We start from the raw sequence: 9,887 nt of genomic DNA, 5'->3' as shown, positions 1-9,887 counted from the left end.
TGAGGAGTGGGTGAATCAAACTTTAATGGCTTTTGGGAGTGCACACCGTTCTCCCTCTCCCTTCAATCTTGCCCCTTTCCAGGCTTTCCTTGTGCGCTCTCACCTTACTTTCTTTACTCCTCGCTTTTTCTCTCCCCTTGTCTCCCTCTCCCCGAAATACACTTTCCGATGGTCACTCGCAAACATGAGCCCTCCCTTTTTTTGACAGACAAATTCTCCACCCATCTCTGCGTAGCACACAAATCAAGGTGCTCTTCATGCTCAGCGGGATAAAGTAAATGACAGAAAGATAAAGAGAGGAAGAGAAGGTGATTTACCTTCACGAATGGCAGAGTATGTGATGCCCTGGCAGTATGTGTTGTGTTAACCCTTGGACTGGAAAGGATGCGGGAAAAAATTGGTGTACAGGCTCGACAATCTCTCTGACAACTCCCTTAAGTAGCTATTTTGTCCAGAAAGGCTCACTGAAGTCTAAAAATTAATCAGTCAAAAAAGAAAAGAACCTATTCCATTCAGAATGAGCAATGCAGACATGAAGTTCAGCTTACCTATTGCAACACTTCAGAAAAGTAGGCATGATGTAAACTGTTAGCTGACAACAGAGGACAAAACATAGATCTCAATTTTCCACTCCCCACACCCAGTCCTCAGTGTTGGGTGTAAGGCGTATTAATGTGCCACGTGCTAATTTTTGTCATTACATTACAGATACAATTATGTTGTTACTTGCAAAGTAACAAAGATTCTGCCCCTATCTGCACATTGGGCAAATTAAAAAACACGTTTTTTTTCTTCTGCGCGGTTGTGCTACAGTCAACTGATGTCAGATGTGTGTGAGGGCAGGAAAATAAATGGTGGAGCAGTCTACTGCAGAGATATGGACTTACTTTAAGGACAAGAGAGTGATGGTAAAGCGCAAACTGTGTTCAAGATGGAGACGACTGCATTATACTGCTGACAGAACTCAAGTCCGCTGAAAGCATTTGCACAGACAGCGAGCTAACGCAAAGCTAGCCAAGAACCCAGAGTGATAAAGATGAGTGCATTCCCACCCCGGCCCAGCAGCCAGAGCCTGAACTTCAACAGGTAAAAAACAGCAGTGACGAGCAGTCCTGTTTATGTTTCTGAAATAGAACCACTGTGTCAACTGAAGTGTCTTTAGGCTGGTTTTGATCGTTGCGTTGTCGGTTTATTGTCGGTTTTGTGTTCATAGGTCCTATGTGTGTCCTCATTACGATAGGGTCTGGGACAGTCTGTTTGTATAACATCATTATGAGCCAATGTGTTTCAGGTCATTTTATAGATTAACAAGAGAGTAACGTAATGAGCAGTGTAATGAATGACTTTCTCTGGTGAGTAATTAGGTAATGTACTGCACTACTTTTAAGAAAAGTAACAATTACCCCAACACTGCCAGTCATATTATTCATCGCCTTTCTGCTTAATTAGTTATGAGATTTTCAAGCGGACTTTATACTATTTGCGCCAAAGGCTTTACGTGGTTAGAAATCATTTTTGGTTTTTCTCTACATTTCGAACAGCATCCCATTTCTTCTCCAAAAATGGGGACGTACAACGTTTCCCTAGGATTAGATTCTGTGCACCAAAACTGTAGAAAGTGGAAAGTTATAAATGGTGCCTTAGGTGAGTAAAATATTGACTGCTTCCCATTTAACCTTCTCACTTTATCCATTTTTTTCCTCTTTCTTCATAAATCCCTCCATCCCTCCCTATGGGGCTCAGGGTCTTAGTGTCAAGCAGAATTCTCTTCGAGGCCTGCGCCTGTCAACCAGCCACCACTCAGCTCTGTAACCACTAGATTCAATTTCACCATAGGAGAGACCAGGAGAGATGATACTAATATAATTATGGGCCAAATCCGACTTTTAGGAGGTAAAAAGAGAGAGAGGGGGAGAAAATGAAAGAGAAAGGGAGTGAGTTTGCGAGTTTCATATCGAAAGCAGGTGTGTGTTTCTGTGCAGTGTGTTTGTGTTTGCGTGCAGTGCATATGTGGGATATGTAAACACTCAGTAACACATATTTCATGAGGATAATTTCAAAAGAAATGTATTTCACAACAAGCAAGACTTTTGTTTTCAAGTTCTCAGACAACCTTGCAAATGTAAAGATATAAGGCATCCATATACTGTATTTGCTTTTTAGGCTAAGATATTTTTTTCTTACCTGGTAAACAAATTACCTTCAGATGCTGCAACCCGCTAAGATACAGGGCAGAAGGTGATAAAATAGTAGAGATTGAATTTCAGCTTTCAGAAGTGAACAAAGGCAAAGAAGAAAGGAATATAACAGATTTGTCTATGTTCTACCTGACAGCGACAGAGGGCACATCAAATAGCAGGTGCCTCTGCTTTGCTGCCAAAGCCTACATCAAGCACTAAACAGCTCATTCGCAGGCATAATAGGAGCTCTCAAACACCCTCTGCCAATATTATCTAAAATATGAGTGCATTTGCCTCTGTGTTTGTGTGTTTAGCATGTGAAATGTCTTCATGCTATCCATCTCAAACCTGTGGGAGAAAGTAGTAGCCAACAACGGAAAGCTAAAACAATGAAGATTTGAATTCCACACGTTTATAAAACAAACGCATAAACAGGTAAAACCCTCTAATTAATCAAAAATATGAGAAAGCAGATAGATATTTGTCTAGCTAGAGTTTCTAAGAATGAGTCCTAATAGTATATTTCTATAAAAAAGAAAAGAAACAAAAACAGGCACAGCAACTCGCCAGAATGGAGGGCTTTTCTTTCTTTAGATGTCTGACTTTCACCTGAAGGGTTTCCACCTTGGGTTGTTCTGCTTTATATCATCAGCCATAGTTCATCAGAGATTACCGTAGGTTAGAGAGGGACACTGAGATATGGCTGATAGAAAATAGAGGCTGAGGAGGGATTTGCTCACCTGCCTGACATACCTGAGAGACAGTAAACAGATAAAGTTTGGGTATATATCACTAGGAGCCTCTTGCCTGTCTGCTTGTTTGCCAATACGTTTAATCCATCTATGCACCGCATTACAGCGCTGGTCAGAAGTCGGCTATACAATCTCATGTTCATCATTACTGCGTTATCCAAGACAGGATTCCACTGCATTGCATATTTACTGTAGGGAGGGGTGAATGAGAGTATTGACTAGAGGACGAAAAAGATATGCTATCTGAATTCTGCAATATTGTGAGTGGAGGGCTCAACCAAAATAAAGAAAAGCACATTTTACTATAGTGATGCTTTGCAGGGGTCATTGGAAACTGAGTAGAGATAATGGCTATAAACTCTGAATAAATGTATCTGTGTGAAGTGTATATATATATATATATATATATATATATATATATATATATATATATATATCAAGCCCATAGCACAAGTTACCATCAAGTGCGGGATCTACCAAGGAGATGCTCTGTCCCCACTGCTGTTCTGCATAGGCCTGAACCCCCTCAGTGAGATCATTAACAAGACTGGCTACGGATACCGACTACGGAACGGAGCAGTTGTCAGCCACCTCCTGTACATGGATGACATCAAGCTGTATGCCAAGAGTGAACGAGACATCGATTCACTGATCCACACTACCAGGCTATACAGCAATGACATTGGAATGTCGTTCGGACTGGAGAAGTGTAGTCGGATGGTAACAAAGAGAGGGAAGGTAGTCAGAACTGAGGGGATTGAACTACCAGAAGGCAACATTGCAGACATAGAGGACAGTTACAAGTACCTGGGGATCCCACAGGCAAATGGGAACCATGAAGAGGCCGCTAGAAAGGCTGCAACCACCAAGTACCTGCAGAGGGTCAGGCAAGTCCTGAGGAGTCAGCTGAATGGTAAGAACAAGATTCGGGCCATCAACACGTACGCCCTGCCCGTGATCAGGTACCCTGCTGGGGTAATAAGCTGGCCAAAGGAGGAGATAGAAGCCACTGACATAAAGACAAGAAAGCTCCTTACCATGCATGGAGGGTTTCACCCCAAGTCCAGCACCCTGAGGCTGTACGCTAAGCGGAAGGAAGGGGGCCGGGGACTGGTGAGTGTCAGCACCACAGTCCAGGATGAGACAACGAACATCCAAGAATACATTGGGAAGATGGCCCCAACTGACCGAGTGCTCAGTGAATACCTCAGGCAGCAGAAACCCAAGAAAGAGGAGGGAAACGAGGAACCATCATGGAAGGACAGGCCCCTGCACGGTATGTACCACCGGCAGATAGAGGAGGTGGCTGATATCCAGAAATCCTACCAGTGGCTGGACAAAGCTGGACTGAAAGACAGCACAGAGGCACTAATCATGGCAGCACAAGAACAAGCTCTGAGTACAAGATCCATAGAGGCTGGGGTCTATCACACCAGGCAAGACCCCAGGTGCAGGCTGTGTAAAGATGCCCCAGAGACAATCCAGCACATAACAGCAGGGTGCAAGATGCTAGCAGGCAAGGCATACATGGAACGCCATAACCAAGTGGCCGGCATAGTGTACAGGAACATCTGTGCCGAGTATAACCTAGAAGTCCCGAGGTCAAAATGGGAGATGCCCCCAAGGGTGGTGGAGAATGACCGAGCTAAGATCCTGTGGGACTTCCAGATACAGACGGACAAAATGGTGGTGGCTAACCAACCGGACATAGTGGTGGTAGACAAACAGAAGAAGACGGCCGTAGTGATCGATGTAGCGGTTCCGAATGACAGCAATATCAGGAAGAAGGAACACGAGAAGCTGGAGAAATACCAAGGGCTCAGAGAAGAGCTCGAGAGGATGTGGAGGGTGAAGGTAACGGTGGTCCCCGTGGTAATCGGAGCACTAGGTGCGGTGACTCCCAAGCTAGGCGAGTGGCTCCAGCAGATCCCGGGAAAAACATCGGAGATCTCTGTCCAGAAGAGTGCAGTCCTGGGAACAGCTAAGATACTGCGCAGGACCCTCAAGCTCCCAGGCCTCTGGTAGAGGACCCGAGCTTGAAGGATAAACCGCCCGCAGGGGCGTGCTGGGTGTTATATATATATATATATATATATTAGGGGTGCAACGATACACAAAATTCACGGTTCGGTTCGGTTCGATACTTTGGTGTCACGGTTCGATATTTTTTCGATACAAAAAAATGTTCATGCCTTTTTAATTTGTCATTTATTAAAATTATAAATATATATTTTAACTCAAAAGTACAGTTTTTAAATTTAACCCTAACCCTTGTGCGTGTTTTTTATTTTGACAGCAAATGCGCACCTGCGGACCACTTATGTGCAGCCCTGGTTATTTAGCTCGTCATATCGCAGCCACAGAAATTCTTTTGTCCATGAAACCATAAAGCTGCACTTTCTTTTTGCCTTATAGTCTGATTTGTCATAACTTCTCCGTTTTGTGGTAAGCTTTTCTTTGGCTGTCACTTCTTCACCCTGACCTGTCTTATTTGGCTCAGCAGAACTAAAATATATATGCTGCTGGTTTTACACACGCACTCACATAAGCTCAGCGATTCTCTGCGCGATCAACCTCTCACATGTTTAAGCTTGCTGTGGGAGATTTCACTTGTCATGTTTGCATAGTAAGCTAACGATTAATAAGACGATGTCAGAGGAATTGGTGCACAAATTATCATCACTCACAGATCAGTGCTGTCGCTCTCTATACACAGTTCGCACGATTGCAAAGTGAAAGCAAAAAAACAAGCGCAAATTCAAACGCGATTTCAATATGTCACATATTGACAGTGGCTCACCGATGCCAATGACATAATTACCCAGCTACATTTCCGAAAGAATGCAAAAGCATTGACATATATTTTTCCTTCCTACAATAGCCCGACGGGCAGGGAAGAGATAGATTTTGGTAGCCCGACTGAAAAAAATCGCTAGCCCCAGGACGTCGGGCTAGCGATATTGCAAGCCCTGTATCTGATTGAGGAATCACTCATCTTTGGAAAAGAGAGTTTATTACAGAGAAATGTCTCTTTCCAAAATAAAAGCTATACTATCCGCTTCTTCTGGGCTATATTCTCAGCAGCATAAGGAGAATCATGTGCTAACAGCTGTCTAAATGACTCGGCTAAAGTTAGTAGCATGCTTGCTTTTTTTTGTCTGCTTCCACTTGTCTTTGCACTAGGATGATGTCGGCGTAAATGTGCAGTCATATTCGTTGTGTTCCCACTAGTGCTTTCAGGTTAATCTCGTTGAAATGACCTTAACGCCACAACACGGCAAATCTCCGTTAACGAGCTACCGCCGATCGCTCCGTGCATGGGGCTAGACGGCCAACACGTTAACGAGCTAACTGCGCTAACACACTAGTTCCCACCCATGTAATTGAGCATTGCATGGCACATCCAACATACTGTTTTACTTTAGTCCATGACTCGCTTACCTTCAGGGTCATACGTCACATGAAAACCAAAATAATTCCAAACGCCAGATCTAAATGAGGGTGGGGGAGGTCCATGTTGCAAGGAGAGCTTAACTTCTGTCTTGCTAGCTTGCCCTGCGCTCTTCCTTCTGACTATGCTGTCTGTGTGGAGCGCTCAGTAGATCTGTGCTCGACAGTGCAGCCTAGGCGGAGTAGTCGAACGCAGATTCACTGAGCGCTCAACACAGACAGCATCGTCAGAAGGAAAGTTGATAAAATAAATTACAAATGTTGTATTGTTCGATACATATGCGTACCGAACCTAAAGCACTGTATCGAACGGTTCAATATCGATACGAATATCGTTGCACCCCTAATATATATATATATATATATATATATATATATATATATATATATATATATATATATATGTGTGTGTGTGTGTGTGTGTGTGTGTGTGTGTGTGTGTGTGTGTGTGTGTGTGTGTGTGCGTGTGTGTGCGTAAGCGAGAATGACAAAAAAATGCTGGAGAGAACGAGGATTAGATGAGAATAAATGACTAAAAAAATAAAAAAGAAGGAAACTGTGTTCAAGAACAAGGATTGTCTGAACAGCAGGAGGTGGCACACACTGGGCGCACTTAACAGAAGCTGTTTCTGGTGGCGTTTGATATTATTTCAGTGGCACTGACCGGCTCCCGGTGGGTGAGTGTAAGGGTCAGGCAGCTGAGCTGAGGAGTGTGTGAGGTATTGGGAAGGTTGGTCTTTAAATAACGGATGGGCTCCAAATTGCTCAGATCTCGGTGCTGCACAGACGCACACTCAGCAAAAGCTTTTGAGCTTGTCAACAGAGGGCTCCCTTTATAGAGGACTATTTGTTGAGTTTAGGGAATGTGAAAAAATGCTTCTCAGTGTGTTGTACGTTCACTCTGCCTTCTCATCCTGTCACGGACCCGGTTCCGGGGACTCGGGGTTCGTGAACAGTGTGGACCTTTATTGTTATTAGTGTATTGGATGTATGTTTGCTGCACTGTGTTCTTGTGTTCAATGCTGGTGTGTGTATGTGTGTGAGGCTGGAGGATGAAGGACAGCCACCTGCAGGCCTGATGGGTGTGGCCCTGCCAGCTGCTGGTCACGCCTAGCTTACCACACACCTGCTTCTGATCAGGATCGTCGGGGGAGCTACTTAACAGAGCGATGGAGCTTCCTCCGGCGCAGGATCATTGAGTTAGACTCCATGTCAGTGTTTGTAGTGCTGGTCAGTGTATGCCTGCTGGAGTTGGTGCCATAACGGCTGTGTCTGTGCTGTGGGAGATTTCACTTGTCATGTTTGCATAGTAAGCTAACGATTAATAAGACGATGTCAGAGGAATTGGTGCACAAATTATCATCACTCACAGATCAGTGCTGTCGCTCTCTATACACAGTTCGCACGATTGCAAAGTGAAAGCAAAAAAACAAGCGCAAATTCAAACGCGATTTCAATATGTCACATATTGACAGTGGCTCACCGATGCCAATGACATAATTACCCAGCTACATTTCCGAAAGAATGCAAAAGCATTGACATATATTTTTCCTTCCTACAATAGCCCGACGGGCAGGGAAGAGATAGATTTTGGTAGCCCGACTGAAAAAAATCGCTAGCCCCAGGACGTCGGGCTAGCGATATTGCAAGCCCTGTATCTGATTGAGGAATCACTCATCTTTGGAAAAGAGAGTTTATTACAGAGAAATGTCTCTTTCCAAAATAAAAGCTATACTATCCGCTTCTTCTGGGCTATATTCTCAGCAGCATAAGGAGAATCATGTGCTAACAGCTGTCTAAATGACTCGGCTAAAGTTAGTAGCATGCTTGCTTTTTTTTGTCTGCTTCCACTTGTCTTTGCACTAGGATGATGTCGGCGTAAATGTGCAGTCATATTCGTTGTGTTCCCACTAGTGCTTTCAGGTTAATCTCGTTGAAATGACCTTAACGCCACAACACGGCAAATCTCCGTTAACGAGCTACCGCCGATCGCTCCGTGCATGGGGCTAGACGGCCAACACGTTAACGAGCTAACTGCGCTAACACACTAGTTCCCACCCATGTAATTGAGCATTGCATGGCACATCCAACATACTGTTTTACTTTAGTCCATGACTCGCTTACCTTCAGGGTCATACGTCACATGAAAACCAAAATAATTCCAAACGCCAGATCTAAATGAGGGTGGGGGAGGTCCATGTTGCAAGGAGAGCTTAACTTCTGTCTTGCTAGCTTGCCCTGCGCTCTTCCTTCTGACTATGCTGTCTGTGTGGAGCGCTCAGTAGATCTGTGCTCGACAGTGCAGCCTAGGCGGAGTAGTCGAACGCAGATTCACTGAGCGCTCAACACAGACAGCATCGTCAGAAGGAAAGTTGATAAAATAAATTACAAATGTTGTATTGTTCGATACATATGCGTACCGAACCTAAAGCACTGTATCGAACGGTTCAATATCGATACGAATATCGTTGCACCCCTAATATATATATATATATATATATATATATATATATATATATATATATATATATATATATATATATATATATATGTGTGTGTGTGTGTGTGTGTGTGTGTGTGTGTGTGTGTGTGTGTGTGTGTGTGTGTGTGCGTGTGTGTGCGTAAGCGAGAATGACAAAAAAATGCTGGAGAGAACGAGGATTAGATGAGAATAAATGACTAAAAAAATAAAAAAGAAGGAAACTGTGTTCAAGAACAAGGATTGTCTGAACAGCAGGAGGTGGCACACACTGGGCGCACTTAACAGAAGCTGTTTCTGGTGGCGTTTGATATTATTTCAGTGGCACTGACCGGCTCCCGGTGGGTGAGTGTAAGGGTCAGGCAGCTGAGCTGAGGAGTGTGTGAGGTATTGGGAAGGTTGGTCTTTAAATAACGGATGGGCTCCAAATTGCTCAGATCTCGGTGCTGCACAGACGCACACTCAGCAAAAGCTTTTGAGCTTGTCAACAGAGGGCTCCCTTTATAGAGGACTATTTGTTGAGTTTAGGGAATGTGAAAAAATGCTTCTCAGTGTGTTGTACGTTCACTCTGCCTTCTCATCCTGTCACGGACCCGGTTCCGGGGACTCGGGGTTCGTGAACAGTGTGGACCTTTATTGTTATTAGTGTATTGGATGTATGTTTGCTGCACTGTGTTCTTGTGTTCAATGCTGGTGTGTGTATGTGTGTGAGGCTGGAGGATGAAGGACAGCCACCTGCAGGCCTGATGGGTGTGGCCCTGCCAGCTGCTGGTCACGCCTAGCTTACCACACACCTGCTTCTGATCAGGATCGTCGGGGGAGCTACTTAACAGAGCGATGGAGCTTCCTCCGGCGCAGGATCATTGAGTTAGACTCCATGTCAGTGTTTGTAGTGCTGGTCAGTGTATGCCTGCTGGAGTTGGTGCCATAACGGCTGTGTCTGTGTTTTTTCCTCAGGAGAGTGGAACACAGGACTGCAAGACACACGGGGTGTGTGAAGGCACAGGGGCAGAGAGCACGGGATAC

The sequence above is a fragment of the Copadichromis virginalis genome, linkage group LG13 (genome assembly GCF_057382275.1).
Source record: "Copadichromis virginalis isolate Kocher_CV1m ecotype Utaka linkage group LG13, C_Virginalis_male_GT1.1, whole genome shotgun sequence".
Lineage (NCBI taxonomy): Eukaryota > Metazoa > Chordata > Actinopteri > Cichliformes > Cichlidae > Copadichromis > Copadichromis virginalis.
Note: the sequence above shows the minus strand (reverse complement) of the source record.